This window comes from Diadema antillarum, unplaced genomic scaffold (assembly GCF_040938485.1).
Source record: "Diadema antillarum isolate AM-2024a unplaced genomic scaffold, OU_Dant_1.0 seq00000720_RagTag, whole genome shotgun sequence".
NCBI lineage: Eukaryota > Metazoa > Echinodermata > Echinoidea > Diadematoida > Diadematidae > Diadema > Diadema antillarum.
Window position 1 is genome coordinate 1,666,294 of NW_027271624.1, and position 22,409 is coordinate 1,688,702.

Consider the following 22,409-nt stretch of genomic DNA (forward strand, 5'->3'; position numbering starts at 1 on the left):
GTACCGGGTATGAAACTTTCGAGAATTGGAGCCAACAGCCTTTTTTGTAGCATGAGACTTTCATGACTTGCCAAATACTGCAGTTCAATAAATTGTGTACCAAGAAACTTTTTGCATTCATTTCACTTTTTACAATCTTGGCTCCTCCCAAAATCCACAAAAAGTTTCATGCACACAAAAATGTCTGGTTTTAAAGTATGTGCACACACTTTGCACTGTGAAACACTAGTTTACTGTTTTGGTTTTTTTTTTTTGTATTTTGTGATACATGTATGCTTTGTTCAGAAGCAATAACAACAAAATATCCTTATAAATAGATAAATGAACATGAATGTGTACAAAAACAGAGTGACCCCCCCAAAAAAAATATACAGACATCTTCAAAATAGTGAAGATAAAGAAAAATGAACAGCAGCGGTTTATAAAATAAAGGTAAAGTTCTCCCGGAAATAGATATACATTGTACATGGGAATACTGTTATCTTTTGGTAGAACAATACTAGGACACTTAACCATACAAGAGGGCTCCATGTCATTTTCAACAAAAGTAGAAATGTGATGTAATTTGTTGCTTACAAATAATCACTTTGACATGATTACGGATGTCTCCGCTAAACAGGGTCAATTATCCCTCATAATTTGATTAGTATCATTTTTGAGCACCATTTCAGCAGGTGTCCAAATAATTGTTTGCTACACTGTATATACCAAGTTCATACTCAGTTGCACAGGGCTGAGTGCCATACACATAATAATTCTCTCATAACCATCCAATCATTCTTTGTGCCCAGTGATCGGGGGGACGGGAGAGGGGGCTGTTTTTCTATTTACAGGGGTGGGGAGGGGGAAGGAGGCCAAACCTGGGGAACAACTCACCGGTGGGAGAGCAAGTGACAGATACTCCAGTGGAACTATCTCCACATGCGGTGTCATCCCGGTTCTCGCACTCGAGAAGTGCCCTCTCGGCACCAGTGCAGTTGAAGTTGCGCCTGGAGATTACGGGGAAGGCTGCCTCATCTGTCCCAGCGACCAGGGTGGCATTGGTTGCCACGGCATCGGCGAAGCTGAGCTGGCGGCACACTACGTTGGCGTCAGCGAGGGTCCACGCCGAGTCGCATACTCCACCCCACGAGCCCCCTTGCTTTATCTGTACTAACCCTCCATACGGACTGGTTCCATTAATCAGTCTCACTAATCATCCAGATCATTCCAGAATCCCCCAAAAAGAAATCAAACAAAAACCAAAACAAAACAAACAATGAGCAGTTTCATATACAGATAAATGATGGCATAGCAATGTTAATAAAAAAAAGTTAATGCAGTTTACCAATTCACCATGTGACTGTGTGTGTGTATGTGTGTGTGTGTGTGCTTCTGTGTTCTATTACCGGTGTGTACTTTCTTCTTTTTTTTCTTTAACAAGTCCAATTTATTGAGTTGCTCACACCTTGACAAGTTTGTCATATATGTGGGTCTTTCTTTTCCAATAAATCAATGATTTTGATCAAATAGATTCATATACTTATTCTCAAATATACTGTATTTCAAAGATTTGTTTTCACATTAACTGAAAAAATTTGCCATTTGAAACAAAATATGATTGGAATTGAAGCTACATTTGACTTTGTTCATACACTCTCTGTTTACAAATGAGTGAATTTCCTTTAATTCTATCAGCACTGATAAAGAGTACTCATTTAAAACCCATGCAAATGCCCTGCACAGATTTGAAAAGGAGCAGGAGTGTGAAAGGGAACACAGTGCATTTTCCAGTTTGTGGAATTAATTCATATTTCCTGTCACGGCTCACGCTAAGAACAGTGCATGTACCTAATAGTTGAGTTGATTGCACACTACACTTTCCTTGTATCTTTAAGTATGAAACTTTATCAACTGTGTTCCTCTGTATCTTGAACATTACCAGTGTCCTGCAACTGATTGACAAATCGCCCTAAATCGACGCAAATAAGCACAGATTAATCAGTGTTTTAGTAGTACCCATAGCCATGATAGAAAATCATGGGCATACAGAGTCAGACTAGATTTAAAGCAACGATCTCCTAAACACCGGACAGGCGTTATATCCACTCAACAAACCACTGAGCTACTGCCAGACAGCCAGTGATAGTTTTAATCCTTATAGCATGCAGTGGATACTGCGGAATCATTACTAATATGAATAAATCCTTGTGTTGCGTTGTGTTTTTATTGCAACTAATTGACAAATTGCCCTACAACAATGTATACAAGCACATCAGTGTTTTAGTACTGTAGTAGCCACAATGAAAAATTGACCCAACTCGATGCACGAATTCACAAACTTAACAACTCTAGTGTAACATGTAGCTGAAATGATTGATTGATTTGAAAATCACAAGAGTATGGTGTAACACTCACTGGAAGGGGCACAACGTACAGCCACCTGCTGGCACTGAGGGTCGCTCGTCAGTGGCGTGGTGCGACACTGGCCCAAGAAGGATTCATCAGACAGGCACTGGACCCCTTGCAAGAACACTGGGTTCTGGTCCGTGGTCTGGCTGTGTTGGGAGGCTGGGTAGACAGTGATGGCTGGCCCAAAGCCAAGCTGGCGGCAGGCTACGTGGCCACTGGCCAGGTCAAGTGCTGCGAAGCACACTGCGCCCCACTGCTGTTTAAACTTGATTTCGAGCCTGCCCTCATTCTCACTATTTCCATCCATCAAACGGACTGCAAAACAGAGCAATGACAGCATAATCTAATATTTGGATATAACATAATAACCCTGCATTCATTCCGGTAACATTATTTTCTCTTATAAATGGGCTTTAGAATCTCTGCAATCTGATTGGTCAATTGTCATGCATTGATTTTTACTGATCCACACTGAGCCATGCGTCCGGTAAAACCTGAACGTATGGCTCAAGTCTTGTATAGTGTTGTAGGTGTACCGGATACATGATGGGGAAAATGGTTGTATTTCATGAATTTACGGGCCCATTTTATAACACAAATGATGTACAGGCCTATAAAGAAAAACACTGATGAAATATTATACAATGGATGCACAGGACACAGTGGATTAGTGAGAATTGGATGCTCTCGTTTAACTTTGGAACAGTCTAAAACCCACGATCGTAGCGAGTGGGTTTAAACAGTTCCAAAGTTAAACTCGTACATCCAATTCTCACTGATCCACTGTGTCCTGTGCATCATTTGTATAACATTACATTAGTGTTTTCTTTTTTACACAGTCAGATATGTCATTACTCATAAGCTGATTGCTGATGTTGTAATATCACACTGAAATTTACAGAACTTTGATGTACAAATGATAACACTTTGTTCTAAACCAATGATGTCCATACAAACAGAAATTGATTATATCTATTGACCCTGACATTACTCTACCTTTGTTTATCTGATTTTTTACTGATTTTGGCTATCTCTGAAAAAAAAAGATATTCAGCAGAAACATGGCATGGCTACATTCATCTGAACTCTTTATGTGCCACGTTCACACAACCAACTCAGTCAACGCCATGCCAAGTTTATGTATTCTGCTAAAACGTACAAACCCGCCCAAACTGATCAATAAATCACCAAGAGCCACAGAACAATGAAATCGTTTTCCATTCGTCACATGTACCTTGCATTTTAGGTGGTATTTGACTAACAGGTTGTGTTCACAACTGGATTTGCAAGTAAATTTTAAGTTTCTGTCACTGTTTTGTGTGCATAAGTCATGCCTCTACAATAATGAATAGCTACTGGTCACTGACAGAAAAAACAATCATGGATTTGTCATGCAATTTACATCGAAGCAAAGCTCGCCATTTTCTCGACTACATCACTTGTTACATGTCCAGGGTTACTAAAAAAAAAAAAAAAAACTTACATAGATTTAAAAAACAGAATGCTTTCCCAAGGCATGACTACTTTGCTGTCTCAGAATAATGTGGAACACAAAGGGGCTTTCACCAAGGCACATAAAGAGTTAAATTCTGCAGACTTACTCTCAGGCTGGCAAACCACGCCTGCATCCTCATTGTGGTGGCAGTTGTGGACAGTCAAGCCGCCTCCGTTCACGCAATCATGAAGAGTGGGCTCTGTTCCATTACACGCCAGGTCGTCCAGAAAGATCGGCAGGTAGCCAGGCCCAAATGCAGCATTCCTGGCTGCTGCAAAGGGTTCTCCAAGACCAAGCTGTGAGCATACAACCTGCCAGAGGCAAAAAAGAATTGGGAAAAGACCCCCAAAGAAATCACTGTTTGAATCTATTCAGTGGGTACAGGTAATAATGCTTGAAATGGCGCTGTCAACTTGATTTGGTGCCGATACTCGCACTGTTAAAAATCTATATCTCATTTCAATGGCATTGATTGGGATATCACAGAATGCACTATAAAAATCATTAAAGTGATCTAGAGTATACTAGACAGAGATATTGCATCAGGACATCCAGATTAAGAGTTGCAATTATACACTGCTGTCTGTAAAAAAATGCCTATGACATTTTGGGTTTAAAGTCTATGAAAACATCAGCAATAAAAATACACAATTTTTGCACAACATATCCTCCATCTGGCCTGGAGACGTGAGAAGATCAATGTCAGAAGTAAGAGATAATTCATCTTGCTATTCATTGTATGTTGTTATCTGGGTTGCAACAGACAGAGACAGAGAGACAAAAAAACAAACACTTTCAATGATAAATTGGCAAAGTATCAGGAATTCTCAGCCATTGTGGAAGTTTGATTCAAAGTGTACCAATAACCTGAAAATCCAATTTGTGTACAGCTAGAATACCGGTACACAAAAACAGTCATAATTCAACTGTAATAGCCCCTGAAAGTATACATATTTCATTATATCACATATCTCAATTTGGCATCAAATTGGCACTTGTGCTCCGCATGTCTAAGTTCTGCTCCATAAGTGCCCGTATTGATATGTGTGCATTCTAGCTACTAAGTCCATGCATTTTAAAGGACAAGTTCACCTTCATAGACATGTCGGTTGAGTGAATGCAGCAATATAAGTAGAACACATCAGTGAGAGTTTGAGGAAAATCCGACAATCTGTTCAAAAGTTATGAATTTTTTAAGTTTCTGCTCAGTCATGGCTGGATGAGAAGACTACTATAGCTTGTGATGTCACATGAGTTCAACGGTATAAATAAAGTATAAAGAAAATTCACCTTATTTTCACTTTTCTCGCATAACAAAAGAACACTTGACTTCTCTCTTTCAGAAGACAAGGGGAATAATATTATCCTTAACATACATCAGTAACAAGTCCAAGAGATGTGCACTTTATTCAAAAAGTACAATTTTGAGAAATTCTCTTTTTATTTTTGTTATATCGTTGTACGCATGTGACATCACACACTGTAGTAGTCTTCTCATCCAGCAGTAATTGCGCAGATACTTATTTTTTAAAAATTCATAACTTTTGAACAGATTGACAGATTTTCCTCAAACTTTCACTGATGTGTTCTACTAATATTGTTGCATTCACTTAATCCACATGTACATGACGGTGAACTTGTCCTTAAATAATTCACCGAGACTCCATGTCAGTTGGTTTGCTCATCGCACCTATGCACTGCATATCACTAGATGTACCAAGGCAACTGTGTTCTGATATTTGTATATGTTATGTTTTGATATGGAAATAAATGAATGAATGAATGAATATTGCTCAAGATGTATTTGGAAAAAATATCAACAGCACGATCGTTCAATTGAAAGAATTGCTTTATAGACTAGTCTATCTAAACACAATTTTGTTTTCCTACTACTCTACAAAGTTTACATTCAAATCCCTAGAAGTAAGAATCAGACTGACAAAAAATTCTATATTTTGCGGAGGGCATATGTTTCAAGTACATTCTACAAATATTGAAAACAAAATCATCAGGGTATGGGTACACTTTAAAGGCAGTGTCCTTACCTGGGCGTCTTGTATGTCCCAGTTGTCATCACAAACTGTACCCCACTGACCATTCGCCTGGATTTCAACCCTGCCTTCGAACACATGATTGCCACCAACGAGGCGAACAGTCGTGGAATAATCTATCGAGAAGATGGGAATCAGAAGAATGGAGAAAGAAGGAAATGACTTAAAGGGATGGTATAGTTTTTGTTTGAGTTGGGAATTCAGATTGTAACTTTTTGGGAGATAATTAGAAACCATTTATGAAATATGAAAGAGCATACAATTTTAAGAGGAATTAAAAGTTTAAATGATAAAAATTGGTTTTGCAATGGTTGAGATATCCATACACAAAAGAAAACAAAGTGATCCTTTAAAGGTGGGACCCAACTTTTATTAGGACCACTTTGTTTGTTTGTTGTTGTTGTTTGGGGGATATCTCATTCATTTCAAAACTGGTATTCCATTAAATGCTCTTTAATATTTCATATAAGTGGTTTCTAATTATCTCCCAAAAATGTCAAACCAGAATCCCCATCTTAACCAATGAACAGGCAAAAGGGAAGAACAAGAACAACAAAACAACCAACTTGAACTTGTCCCTCCCTCAGAAAATGTGACTATGCATCACAAATCCACAAGAAGTTACAAAGTCATCATAATAACCATTATAATTTTCCCTTTAAATCTGTTTACCTTGTGACAAATGAGATTGGGAGTCACCTACCGTAAAATGTGTATAAAGAATAACACATGCAATGAAGAGCAATGCAAGAAAGAAAACATTTCAGTATTCATTACATTCTGTACACAAGCCACCACAACATTACAAGGGATAGTGCAGTTTATACTACTCTACATACATGTGTGTACCATGGGACCCTGTATTGAGTATTGTTATGGATACACCCATGCATATACTGTACATACCTTCTGTATGACTAAGCTACACTCGACTAGTTGATCTGACCTTCATCCATCTAAGCTCACTTATCCTCGCACCACCACTTGACTAGTATATAGGTATCAAGTGTAAAAGTGTATATGTCCCCATACATTGTACTATCTATTCACTAGATACAGCTTTGCAAGTCTGAGAAAATCATAGCTGGCCATGTTTGGAATCACAGAGCACTGTCCTTTCAAAAGGCCTCTTCAAAGGGCCATCTAAACCATGGATGAAACCCAATACTTCACTTAAATCAAGGTTTAGAAAGGTGAATTTACATTACAAAAAAAAAAAAGCGTTTGGTATCACACGAAAAAAGTGACACAAACATATTATACATAAATCAGCTCAAGGAAACTTCAATGCACTGGACAAGTTAGACACAACATTACAGCTAAAATGTTCAACTTAAAGGGATCGTATAGTTTTGGTTGAGATCTAATTTCAGGTTTCTAACATTTTTGATGAGATAATGAGAAACCTCTTATCAAATATGAAAGAGCATGTAATTCCATGAGGAATTCAACGTTTATTTGATGAAAATTGGTTTTGAAATGGCTGAGATATCCAAAACAGAGCGATTCTAATAAAGTGTGAGACCCACCTTTTATTACGATCGCTTTGTTTTACTTCGTTTTTGGATGTTTCAGTCATTCCAAACCCGATTTTCATCAAATAAACTTTGAATTCCTCTTAAAATGGTATGCTCTGTACTATTTCATAAGTGTTTCTTCGGTATCTCACAAAAAGTTAAAAGCCCAATTCTCATCTCCACCAATACTGTACCATCCCTTTAAAGTCAACTAGTGTCATGGTGTGCCATGGGAAACTAAAAACAATAAAACAAAAACAAAAAACATGGTAAAACAACTACCGGTAAATGTCACACACTATTTCATTCCATGACACTTCAAAAATGATACAGATCTTGAAGACAGACAAAAACTAGAAATGTCGCTATGGCAACTGGTATGCCTCCGCCATAATGCATGATTCTCCTAATAGGTCTATAGTACATGTGGACAATGTGTGATTACATTTTCACAAAATTGGCAAAATATTAAAATGATATGTTTGTCACAAATGTATTGAATGTTTACCTTCCTTGACCTATGTTTAATTGGATGAATAGGAGAGCATGTATTTGGGGATTTAATAACTTTAACTTGACTTTGACCATTTCATAAGTTTATGCACTGAGTAATTTTCAAGGTATGGAGAAAAAGCGCAATTTCTGTATTGAACAGTAAATTGTTATCATTTTCATCTGGCCTTTGATTTGTAAGAGAAGCACTGTCAGGCAGAACATACATAAATTCAGCATGTACTAAGTTTCGAGATAACTTGAGCCACTTCCGAGATATGGAGAAAAAAGCAAGTTCAGCACTTGATCTTTGACCTTTTGACCTTTGACCTTCTTGGCAAAAAAAAAATCCCAGAGAAACTCTATTGGTTAGACATGCATACATCAAGTCTAAAAAAAAAAAAAAAATCCTGCTGGCATTGCATAAATATAAGGAAAATAGTAAGATTTTAAAGTATTGCCCTTGACCTTTGACCCCTGACCTTTGACCCCATGAACCCTAAATTCCCTAGATAACCACTGCCAGTCAGTAGATGCATATACACTATGTTCCATGAAGATACCTTGAACAATTTCCAAGATACAGAGAAAAAAGTGAAATTTTAACATTTTACTTGACCTTTTGACCTTTGACCTTTTGACCTCATGACCCCAAACTTTCACCAGAGAATCTTAATTGGGTAGTACATGTATACACTAAGTTTCAAGAAAATATCTTCAGGCATTGCATAGATATGGGGGAAACTGTAAAATTTTGAGCATTTGACCTTGACCTTTTGACCTTTGACCTTGAGCATGTGCACCCAAAAGTTGATAGGCACAACTTCACCCCCTAATACACATACATGCCAAGTTTCATTAGGATACCTCAAAAGGTTTTGGTAGTTACCCTGTCCACAAAATTCATTACGGACGGACGGAAGGACGGACGGACGGAAGGACGGACGGACGGACGGACGGAAGGACGGACGGACGGACGGACGGACGGACGGACAACCCGAAAACATAATGCCTCCGGCACCACTTCGTGGCGGAGGCATAAAAACCCAACAACAACTAGCCCCTGTCTCATGGTTAAGTTTGCCAGTGAGATACTATTACAGTACAACCCTATAAAGGTCTGAGCAAGCACATGTGTGACATAGTAAGGGTCTTCAATGATTTTTTTTTTCTTTGTGAAAGTGTTTTCAAAATTTTCCTTGACCTTTTTTATACTAAGATTTGTTGCAAAATGTGCTTTACTTCATGAGTGGTGACAAGAGAACACCATTGGTCTCGCGCTCATCTGAGTAGCACACTTCACCTGCATGGCACTTAACCTGGGGCTATCTATTTTATAATTTTAAAAATCTTGAGACCTGGGATTAATTGCTACAGGCCACATGAGCAACAACCGCCTAATTTGGGGTATTTGGGCCCATACTAGGGGCCCATACTGGGGGCCCATCCTGGGGCCATCATCACCAGTTGTACAAACTACAATCCACTTTCCCATTGACAAGTGATCCTGCCAACTCTGGTTCATGGAGTTTCTTTGCAAGAAGATGTAAATGTCAAAAATCATGAAAATTTGGAAATTTGGGGTATTCGACTCACTGTTCTATGGCCCATCACCCAAACTGAATAACTTCTGATCCCTACCGCCTCAGATGTTTCAAAGATTGTCGCAAATTTTGACTGCAAAAGCTCACTTGAGCCACTTGGCATAGATGAGCTATTGTACTTTAATCAAAAAAGATATTCAATAGCATTTTTTTCCCCCGGTACTGTTCCTGGTATTTGTGAATGATATTTCAGAAGATGTCGACTGTAATATGAGACTGTTTGCAGATGATACCAAATGCTGGCAGTCAATTAGTGATCCTGGTGATACACAATTACTGCAGGACACCATCCACAAACTTGAGGTCTGGTCCCGGATATGGCAGCTCAAATTCAATCACGGGAAATGTCATGTTATGCATTGTGGTCGTAGAAACCCTTGGCACCAAAATCAGATGCATTCAAATGCCAAGAATGATAATGTTGAGGTTATATTGAGACAGTCAAAGAGGAAAAGGATCTTGTGGTGCACTGTTCTCCTCACCTCAATTTTCCTCTCTATGTACATGTACACAAAGTAGTAGCAAAGGTGAAAAAAGTACTTGGTCAGATTAAAAGGACTTTTTACTCATCTGACTAGGGAAGTGTTTGTCCTACTATGTATGGCCCTTGTTAGACCACTCTTGGAATATTGCTCTTGTGTATGAAATGAACTTACAAAGAGTGATGCAATAAATCTTGAATCGGTTCAGAGGAGAGCAACAAAGTTGGTATCTGAAATTAAATCGATGTCATACTCTGAGAGACTCAAGCTGTATTAATGGTTTCCATCCCTCAAGTATCAACGTCAACGTTCAGATAAGATTAAAGTGTTTGAGATTTTGCATAATATGGACGACTTTGATTCAGCTGTTCTCTTTGTTATCAATGATCATGTTACATGCGGTCATAAGTTTAAGTTGTATAAAGGAAGGTGTCGAACTAGTAAAAGGTACGCTCTTTCAGTCAGAGAGTAGTAAATACTCGGAATAGTCTTTGTGCAGAAGTTGTCGAGGCAACATCAGTCAACAGCTTCAAGTTGAAGCTCAATGATCACTGGAAACAGAAACATAACAAATGTAATCCAGATTGCATTTTATAAACTAACCATCCCGTGGATACATCACATGAAACTCCTCAGGCTCAGGATAGAATCCTTAAATGGCACTCTACAAGTCTTCATCATGGGTAATTCAGGTAGTTAATATTTCAGGTTTTCTCAGTTTGTCAGCATGATAGGGTCAAACCACTGTGATTCATCAATTATGAATGAATGAATTAAAGGGATCGTACAGTTTTGGTTGAGACCTAATTTCAGGTTTCTAACATTTTTCTGTGAAATAATGAGAAACCTCTTGTGAAATATGAAAGAGCATGTTATTCTATGAGGAATTCAACGTTTATTTGATGAAAATTGGTTTTGAAATGGCCGAGATATCCAAAAAGAGCGATTCTAATAAAGTGTGGGACCCACACTTTATTATGATCGCTTTGTTATACTTTGTTTTTGGATGTTTCAGGCATTCCAAACCCGATTTTCATCACATAAACTTTGAATTCCTCTTAAAGTGGTATGCTCTGTACTAAGTGTTTTCTTGGTATCTCGCAAAAAGTTAAAAGCCCAATTCTCATCTCCACCAATACTGTACCTTCCCTTTAATCTACGATATAAAGACTCTAAATGTCATACATTTGGGAGAACAGGTGATTGCAATACAAATTACAATGGTGCAGCAACATATGCAAGCATCATATATATTATAATGCAAATCAAAGCAGGCATGTGATGAAGTACAATGTTAAAACACAATATTTTTGCAGCATGAAATTTCCGCCAATTGGAGCCGACGGCTTTTCTGGCGCAGACAAGAACTTTCACATGCATTTAAATTTCATGAATCTTGGCTTTCGCAAAATTCGCGAAATTCGCGAAATTAAAATGCATGCGAACATTCCTCGATTTACAGTAATCATCTGGTACTGAGGGAGTCAATGCCAGGGACATTCTATCAACCCGACAATCAAACAGACTAATGGAATGCAGTACATTACAAGGCACAAACAGTAGAAGGTGGGTACATTCTACAAAGTGAGTCATGGCCATTGATGTAAAAGACCACAACCAAGGCGTGCATGCTTACCGGGAGCACTGCAGACAACCCCAACAATGTTCCCGCTGTTGCAGTTGGTTCTCAGGGCACTCCCACCAAAGGCGCATTGTGTCAGGGTCTCCTCGTCACCGGTGCACTGAGGGTTGGTCAGGAATAGGTCTGTTCGCAAAGACTGGTCAAACCGCCCCGCGACATTCTGAATCGTCTCCGTTGCAGTCCCGTAGCCCAGCTGCCGACATACCACTGTGGCGTCGGACTCCGTCCAATCATCATCGCAAACGGCTGTTTCTCTCCCATTTACCACCACTTCCACTCTTCCCTCATACGAAGTTGTACCGTTGGTAAGGAGCACTTTTACGCAATTGACAAGAGATGAAATCAAGTTAATGAAATCAAATCAATCACCTTAGTGTTGATTTTGATACATTACATTGGAAACACACACTGTAGACTATGACATCATTGCATGATTCAAAAGAATAAGTAGGACAAGCTCATTCATAGCACCATCAATGTATGTTCATGACCATTTTAAGAGAAAAAGTTGTCTCAAAGGAATGCCAGTTTAAATGAAATTTAACTACAAGAACAAAAAAAATCTGAATACAAAACAAGCTTGAATATCACTAGGTCATGATGTAATGCATACTTTGGGGACATCTACATAGGCACATTAATGAATTGTGTTCAGATCATGACTATTACACAGTTCATAGACAAGTCTTGTGCACATGATGATCACAATGACTTCTGACTCCTTCTCTTACATATAATTTACAACCCACATTTTAATCCCAAGCCGAGCTGCAAATAGGATGCCATTTTCTAATAACACGCAGTCTTTCAATAGCTCACAGTTCTCTCCTTACTTAATTGTTCAATCCAATCAAATAACTTTTGCCCCTCTGTTGTTGCTTTAATGACTACATCCATATGCTTGATAAATTGCAAGTTTATCATAACAACTACATGCAAAAGCTTAAAACAATGTGGACAAAATATTTCCAACAAGTCAAAAGGAGAAAGTTACTTTACAGCCAATGTCGGCAGTCCATAGGCCTATATATCATGTTGAAACATTCAGCATCTTGATAGGGCACCTTTTGAGGTCAACTTTATAGTAACAAAATTAACAACATTGAATTATGGATACATAATATGTAGAAATGATGGTGAAAGTGCAAGGTACGAAACATGCTTTCAGTACTAGTGTACAAGGTGTATTTTTTTTTGCTGGTGGAATAAAGCAACTTGAAACTTTTTCACTCCATTTCTATTTATTTCTAAAAAGAAAGTTGTCATCTATTTATTTCTAAAAAGAAAGTTGTCATCTATTTATTTTTAAAAAGAAAGTTGTCATCTATTTATTTTTAAAAAGAAAGTTGTCATCTATTTATTTTTAAAAAGAAAGTTGTCATCTATTTATTTTTAAAAAGAAAGTTGTCATCTATTTATTTTTAAAAAGAAAGTTGTCATCTATTTATTTTTAAAAAGAAAGTTGTCATCCGCTGATGACAATTCTGTTCTGCACTATAAAGAGGAGAAATATTTGTTGAAAGGCAAGTAAGGCATATAGATCACTTTGTGTTAAGAACTGTCCAGGAAGAATGAAAAATGGACCAACCCTCTGAGCAGAAAAACAGGAAGGGCATGATGTATGAAAACTCCAAAGTCATTCGAATAATGAAAGTGGCTCCACTTCGAAAGTAAGAGTTATTAACAAAATTTTTTGATGCATCATTCCGTCATAAAATATGGCCTTGAATATATACATTGTCGTTGGCATTTAGAATTTCAGAGTGAAAAAAAATCAGAAGACAAAAACAACAGATCTGTGGTAAAGGCCAGTTCTCAAGAAATTATCAATACATGCTTTCTATTAAGAAAAATAAAAATTCATGAGCATATCATAACTTTCTGTAACTTAGGTACCTGGTACTTTGATCTGTACTGTGAGTTTTCTGCTAACCCTGAAACACACAGTACCTCTGTGCAGTTTTTCAACTTTCTACAATTTGATGCATTCAGTTTTGGAGGCTACTTTTGGAGTAGGTAAAATGTGTGACTACAGATAGGCTATGTCACTATATATGTATCATAAGGCCACAAGTATCTTACAAGGTAAGGAGCAGGTAGTTTTGGCCTGGCCAGTCCCAGGACAGTCGTAGTTGACCGATGCCGATCCGCTGATCCTGCACCTGAAGAAATCCTCTTCCCCACCGGTGCAGTTGATGGCGCCATAGGAGGGAGCCTTCCGGCTATTGGCGATCCCAGTCCCCGAGATGTCAACACTGTTGCCGAAGCCAAGGCTGCGACATGCTACCTCGGCGTCTTGCAAGGCCCACTGGTCATCGCAGAATGTGGCCCAGCTTTTGCTGACTGACACTTCAACACGGCCAGAGAAGATGCTTGGCCCTCCGGCTAAACGAACTGCAGTTAGATATCAGGATAAAAAAGGGGCAAATTATATAATGCACCGACACACTAATTGTAATTCTGACTGTTGCTTAAAGGAAAGAATTTAGTTCTTTATCATAATTTCACAAAATGAAAACTAGCATACCAGATAGGAAGAATAAGAAGAAAGAAAGGAGGAAATAATGATTTATACTAAAGTTTGCCTGTTCATCTGGCACCTTGCCATTTCAGCTTTTTAGTGGAGCCAGATTAAAAGTTCTAAGTAAAAGAGAAAGTAAGATTTGTGAGATTACCACAAGGTACAAAAAAGATCCTTTTCCATTTGTGCATTGTGATGTATTTTGTGTTACCAAAAAGTATTCTTTTTGTTTTTAGAAATATGAAAACAAACTGAAGTGAAACTGAAAAGTAATTTTCTCTGTACAATTGCATCACCTTCTTATTAAAAGGACATGGAAGCACACAATTTTAGAACTATCATGACCTGAGATAGTTTTTGCGACTGAGATCATGATTTTGCCCTTTATCAAAATGGACACACTGAATTTTAGTGGCTATTGCATGCATGTTGCAAAAGATTAAGTTGCAAATTGCCGAGATCCATTAAATCTGTATAGAATCAGAAAGAAGTTCACACATAATTGGAAGCTTGTTGAGAAAGAAGGTGGAACTTCAATCTTCTAAAAGAAATATGAGTGTTCAAGTGAAGAATCAAAGATTTAGCAGATTATTATGCCAGAATAACTGATAATTTTGACACCCGAAGAGTTTTGACACTGCTCGTAATATGCAGCTGTATCGGGAATGTATTGCACTACACAGACCATGCACGTACTCCTATCACTAATCAGCTGGAGATTTAGCTACTGTATCTCAATCTCTGGACAGCTCAGGAACACTCGATCAGCACCGCGGTCTGCCGTGCGTGAATGATCAAGGGTATACTGCTCACAGTCACACACCTAGCACAGTCGCTGTATGTACAGCGTAAGTCACACGGCGTCTGGTCTTGCGAGATGATGATGGGCAGACAGTAAAATTGGCCCCCATAAATGAAGTTACGAGAGGGACCGATGACGGAGATGAAGCGAGGCAGGCAATGGTGTCCAAAATATCTGAGACGAACTGATGATGCGACCACTTTCCCTTCAAAGGCGACTTGCATGCTCAGTGAAGCCACACTTGTATGCAGGGATCCGGACAGGCCAGGCAGGGTGAGCTCTGGGTCCTAGTTCATAAAGCTGTTCGTAAAGCTAGGACAAACAACTGGTGATCAGTTCTGATGTGCTTTACTTCAGAATGTGCTGTAAATTAGAATTTCAATAATTCAGCGTAAGAACTGATCACCAGGCATTCGTAAGTCGTTCATAACTTTATGATCACAGCTTTATGAAACACCCTCGGCCCCCTACTCAGGCGGTCAACCATACACATGCTTGTTCCAGATTCTTAGAAATACCCCCTATTTGGAGGGAAAGGGGTTAGGAAATAGGATTTTGACCCCCTTTCGCGGGCTTTTGGAAGGGGAGCCAACAAAATCCCCCCCCCCCCCCTATTGTAGGGTTTTGGAAGGGAGGCCACAGAATTACCCCCCTATCACGTGCTTTTGGAAGAGAGGGAAGCGACCAAAATTACCCCCTAAGTGAAGTAAGAGTGCTGAGGTGAAGAGTGTCCATTACACAATTTCAGCACCTCGACGGACAGGAATACATTCACGGACAATCTCATGCTGAGAATGTACCAGAGAAGATCCTTCCTGCAGCACTTTTCCTTCACTCAGGGTCTAGATTGGGAAAGATGGACATGTCTGAATACAGTGATAAAGAAAAAAAAAGAGATACCGGTACATGTTGTAGTGATGTACTGAAATTAGTAAATTTAATGTGTATAGATCTAATGATAATTTAACACATATTTCAGAGAGAACTTGATCATTTCTTGTCTGGTCTTGCAACATATTTACAGATATCTGATAATTCTTCAAATTTGTGATTATCTTTTGCCATCTTGAATATATAAAGTTGAACCGTCCGTCCAAGGAACCCTACACAGCTCCACATGATGTAAAATTATAACACTTAACTAACATACTTTTTTTTGTTTTGTTTTTTTGTTACAGGATAGATTTGTCCAACACCATCACAATGAATTATATGACCAAGATTTGTTTTAAAAATTTAATTTTCTATGCATTGTAATTATTCTTGTTAACAGCGTGTGTTACGATAATCCAGTGGTTGTTTGACTGATTTGAAGACGTCATCCTTGGTTCCTCGTCATTCGAAGCTAATGGACAGGAGACATACGCACTTGTAATTGTACGTGTGGGACTACGTTTCACTGGCGAATGAACGAAAATGAGTTAGACTAGAGATTCTGATACATAGTGTACGATTTGCAACAAATTACCGGGCAAGCTACTGACCTGAATGTACCACCACACAACGGCTGCCCTACAGGACTCTGGGTCCCCGTCAGAGTTCTGCGCAACTTCAGATATTCTCCTCGAAATAACACACCTAGTTTATTGCATTGTATATGAAATGCTCTGTGCTGTAGCTCCATGCATAAACGAGCATGCAGTAAGCGTCAAGAGTCGTCTGCTAGTGTACGTATTCGTGATACAGTACGTACAAGCAGCATGCATGACGTACGTGCAACGCGTGTGGTGAACAATGTCCCACCCTTGTCATGATTAATATCAGGAGGTACGCCAGGCCAGGGGAGGGGGGAGGGTGTGTTTCATAAAGCTGTTCGTAAAATTACGCACGACTCAAGTAGAGCAACTGGTGATCAGTTCTTGTGTTGAATCGATGGAAATTCTGATAAGTACAGTACATCACAACTGATCACCAGTCGCTCGTAAGCTGTTCGTAACTTTACTAACACTAACAGCTTTATGAAATAGGGCCCGGAAGGGAACGCAGGTCCCTGTATTTTCTTTTACTCTAAAGCATTGAACAGAATTGACATCTCAGTTTGTTATTGTTATTTTTGAATTTTTGCAGTGAGAAGAGTTACATGGCGGACGTACAGTACCGTTCTCCACAGGCTTCACCCGGCAGGTCCATAACTCGGGGGACCACGTTCTTATAAAAGAATAAAATAGTGAATAAAAATAATGTGATTGAAAGAGAAAAATGTTTGCCATGCCTCCAGTTGTGTGTGGGTGTGTGTTCGTCCCTCGTTCTCGAGGATGACCAATGACATCCATTGGCTCGATGGGTTCGGAGGTGGCTGATGAGGCCAATCTGGGCAAGAAAGCCTCTCCCACAGGTAGGGCAGAAGTGGGTAGGGGCTACACTGTTGGGGTTGGCTGCTCTAGCTTTTCGCATCTGGCGTTTGTGCTCTGCCAGCTTGACGCGCTGCTCCTCTGCTCTGCGGGCCTCTACAGCAATAGCGTGGCGCGATCTGCGGCAAGTGTCTCCCAGGACTCGGTGTTGATGGAGAAGTCTTTTAGGTAGAACTTCGTCAGGTTGTCTTTGAAGCGCTTCTTTTGTCCTCCCACCTTGCGCTTCCCATCAGCGAGTTCTCCATACAGAAGAGCTTTTTCGGGATGCGGTCGTCAGACATGCAGGTGACGTGGCCTGCCCATCTCACCTGGGCCTTGCGGATTTTGGTAATGATGCTAGGGATGCCTGCCCGCTTCAGTACCTCTGTGTCCAGAACTTTAGACCTACTATGACAGTTTGCCCGAAACTATAACCTCAGCTCGACTTAAGCATCTTCTAATAAAATTCAAATAAAAAATAGGCCTGGACCTATCATCAAACAAAATCTTCTGGTCGGTAACCCTAAGTGTTCTTGAAATTATGCAAAACAATTTTGCAGCGTTAATGTAAAGGGACCGTAGTAGGAAAGACAATAATTTTATAATAAAACTTACTCGGTGCTTTGCACAAGACTCCCGCATCTTCGGTATGCCCGCAGTTGTGGATGCCGAATCCGCCGTTGGGCAGCGGGCACTGTAGCAGGGACGTCTCGTTGCTCTGGCAGGCAACGTTGTCCATGTGTATCGGATCGGAATTAGAGCCTGAGAAAAGTAACATTCAAATCCAATTATATCACGTCAAATCAAATCAAGCGTACTATCAATATAATTGATTAAGGCATATTATATGTTGCTGTAAATCATCAATTCAATTCAAACTTTACACTGATTCTTTTTTTTTCAACAGCATATTCAATGGTAATCATTAAGATTCAACATACGTTTGAATGCCTTACTAAAGCAAAAAGAAAAAAAAAGAATGACATTATTGTCATATCTATAATCAATAAATTGGATACACAATTTTACACATACACTTATATATTTCGCGAAGTTATGATGGAGGGTTCACTCTTATTAAGGTATGCGCATATCCATGGGGGAATAAAAAGGTGAGTTGTTACAACTAAGAGAGACGTGCATACAGGCCTAAATAGAACAGATTGGAAAGCAAACGAAAGTACAATGAAGGAAAAAGGAGAAAAGTAAAGAAGGAAAAAGTTAGCATTTCATGTCGTGAAATAAAATCTTGCTTTGTTCGACCTTACAGTCTGCTGAGCTAGTAATGGCATGAATCAAATGATTCGTTTGACCGCCTCGTTTGGTTATAGGGCTAAAATATATCGGTTAAAAGGAACAAAAATAACTGGGAGGGAGTTATGGATATAACTGTACTAATGACCTAAGTGAAATAAAAACACATTCGAATTTCATCATCTTGTGATTCAAAAAGTAAACAAACAAATAAACAGTGAAGCTGTAGCGTACCTGAAAATTCTTATGTCATATACTCGAGTATGTTAACTAAGTATGTGTGTGTGTGTGTGTGTGTGTGTGTGTGTGTGTGTATGTGTACGTGTGTGTCCGCATACATGTATTAGATGACATGTTAATCAAGGGACTATTTCTCACTGAAGGAGACGTCTCCTCGGACTGCCGAGACTCAACATTTATAAGAGAATGATTAATTTTTTGAAGGCACATGAGGTTATTACGAATTATCAGTTTGGTTTTCGCGAGAAACATAGTACTACGCATGCTCTTTTGCATTTTGTTGATAGAGTTGTTCATGCAATTGATAACCATTCTCATTTAGTTAGTATTTTCTTGGACTTCTCCAAGGCCTTCGACACTATCAATCATGATATTTTACTTTATAAGTTATCGCATTATGGAATACGTGGGAAGGCCTTGGAGTGGTTCAGGAGTTATTTAGTTGATAGAAAACAATTTGTGACAATTAAAAACTATGATTCAGATGTCAGAGAAGTCAAATGCGGCGTCCCACAGGGAAGTCTTTTAGGGCCGTTATTGTTCATTATTTATATCAATGATTTTTGTCGCGTATCCGACAGCCTCTCTTTTATTCATTTTGCAGATGACACAAATGTATTTTTTGCCCATAATGATATTGATTTTCTTGTTCATAAAATCAACATTGAGTTGAAGAAAGTGACAAATTGGGTCAGGGCCAATAGGCTATCACTCAATGCTCAAAAAACGAAATATATGCTTTTTAGTAACACTGTTGACAGTTTAAGTATGAATATAGTATTAGATGACTCTCATCTACAAAGAGTCTCACATACCAAATTTTTGGGTGTCATTGTGGATGACAAACTTTCCTGGAAATCACATGTTGATAATGTTTGTAATATAGTATCACGTAATATTGGTATAATAAATAGATTGAAATTTTATATTTCACAAAAATCATTACTTATGTTATATTCGTCGTTAATATTGCCTCATCTTAATTATGGAGTATTAGTTTGGGGCAACACCCATCAGAATTTATTAGACAAAGTGTTCCTTTTACAAAAGAAAGCTCTTCGTGTTATCTGTAATTCCCCTGTATGTTCTCATACAAATATGTTGTTTGCCTCCAACAAGCTCTTAAAAATGACAGATTTGTTTTTGTTTAATTTAGGGCAATTTATGTACAAGTATTGTAATAACTTGCTTCCATCTATTTTTGATTCTATGTTCCTCAAAAATCAATCATTTCATAAATATCCCACTAGGCGATCTGGTGAATTTCATTTACCTCTTTTAAGAACGATTTTTGCTAAAAACTCACTTATTTATGTTGGCCCAAATTATTGGAATTCTTTGAATCATGACTTAAAAGATGCTCCATCCACATACTCTTTCAAGAGGAGACTTAAGTCTTTTTTATTGCAATCGTATGACTCTACAATACTGAATTAACCTTTTGGCTTTTTTTATACTAACCTGTTTACTTTGTCCCCTATTCGAAGAGGTTTGCAATGTTGTCATCTATGCCATTTTTTACCCATAGAGTCTAGTAGCTGACTCTCCGTGTGCTACTTCGGTTCATAATATCCCTCTATTTTCTATTTTCTTGTCTTTCTTCAAGGCGTCAAAATTTCGCTTTCCCCAGCAACTATCTTCTGTTTCTCTCGGCATGCTTCTGCCGAAGATCGCTGTTTATGTTTATGTTGTTTCTGTTGTTCTGTTACTGTTTCTGTCTCTTGTTTGCGTTCTTGTCTGCTATTTTGTCTTCAGTTGGTCAGTCTTGTCCATCCCGTTTTGTCCTTTACAACCTTTTCTTTAGTAGTTGTCTTGCTGTCTAGTCCTGTTTTATGTTAGTTCGCATTCTATGTAAATGTATTTATTTGTTAATCTAATTTCTAGTGGGCTTCCAGACTTCTTCCACTTTGTTATTTGTTTGTATATACGACGGTTCAATTTAGGATCTTTTCGTTGATGTTCTTCTCCAGAGGGACCCACATACTACAAGCTCTGTCTTTTTAGTGGGTCCCTCCATTTTTCGCATTTAAAACAACGGTATACATATATTTCGCTTTGATCACTTATGTTTCTTTCTTGCAATACAATGTATGATTACTTTAGGTCCTCAATTGTTATACTCTTTTTATTTCACTATGTTCTACTTAACCTTATTTCTGTTACAAAATGAAGTGAAACATATGCTTTTTGTTGAAAAATGAAATAAACTTTGAACTTGAACTTGAACTTGAACTGGCGCGACAGATCTCAGTCGCTGCGATCCTTGTGTTCACATGGTGTTCACACTGTGCTTCTCACACTGTGAGACACTGTGCTCATTCCAGCAAGGATCTCAGTTCATTTTTTTAAAGTGAAAACTAAGTTTAGGCCTGTATTGATGTTAACCCATAACTCCGGTATTTTCTTTGTTTGTTTTTTCTTTACTTGTTATAATGCATGAAATTCAGTGCAGAGGCCAATACATTCACTGATTACAGGTGCACACGGAAAATGATGTATTGCGACTTTTGTTGGATTTTTAATGCATGGTCCCATTATGCAAGATAAATTACCTACTTGCATGGGAAGTTTACGAATGCGTAAATGCCCTCCCCCGCTCCTACTGCCGGGATAACAATTCGATGAAACACAGGCGGTTAAGAACTGTATACATTTGATGGTGTAGGTTATAGCCGCGAGTGAGCTTTTATGGACTGCCAGAAAACTCCTGTATTCAAAAGGTGTGCATGAACTCTGAATATGCCCGTTGTAATAACGGTCAATTAGACGACGACAATACCACACTTGATTATCAGAGGCGGTGGTGTAGGTAATTTATGAAGTAATGTGAGAGTCTGGTAATCAAGATTAATTAAGTGACCGTGACCCTGACCCGAATCTATCGAAATTTACTGCTATATAATAAGCCATCATGTGGCTTTGTGCCAATGTGTCTGAGAATTAGGGTCACAATGATGATGCAGTCTTGTCATCAGTTCCTCATCATGCTCTCCGTTTGAGGCGGATTTCACCCTCACAAGAAAGAGATTCCATGTCACTGATATGAGTAAGTGTTCATGAAAATAATAAACTCTAGGTTTTGATGTGTTTCATGATGTTATGAAAGACAATAAAGAAGTTTGGTCGCATTTTGCAAACCTCTTCAAACATAATATGCACACGTGAAAGTTCAACTGTGCCTGCCTTAGAAACTCTTTGCTCTACACATACCTAAGCTTGTGTGTAACACACCTAAGCTTGTGTACATAATGATAGGAGTGTGTGTGTGTGTCCAGGGGGGCATTTCATGAAGGAACTTGTCTGATAAAATGTCCCACAAGTCAATTATATCCGACAAGTTCAGAGAAATCAGCCAATCAGACTAAAGAATTTCTCAAAACTTGTCGGATGTAATTGACTTGTCAGATATCTTATCTGACAAGTTCCTTCATGAAATGCCCCCGGGGTGTCCCAGGCCTGCACTAAATGTTGGATGCACAATCACAGTTGTGTTCTAGAGCACATACCATGTGAAAAACAATGAGAATAGTTACTGCGAAGACAAAGACTGATGGAAAGAGTGCAAATTAAGCATGGTTTCAATCGTGC

The 22,409-nt window shown here is 38.7% G+C and overlaps 1 pseudogene; it reads right to left on the reverse strand.

The window, feature by feature from the left end:
- Positions 1 to 22,409, reverse strand: part of LOC139738054 (scavenger receptor cysteine-rich domain-containing protein DMBT1-like) — a 140,629-nt pseudogene that overhangs the window by 46,229 nt on the left and 71,991 nt on the right.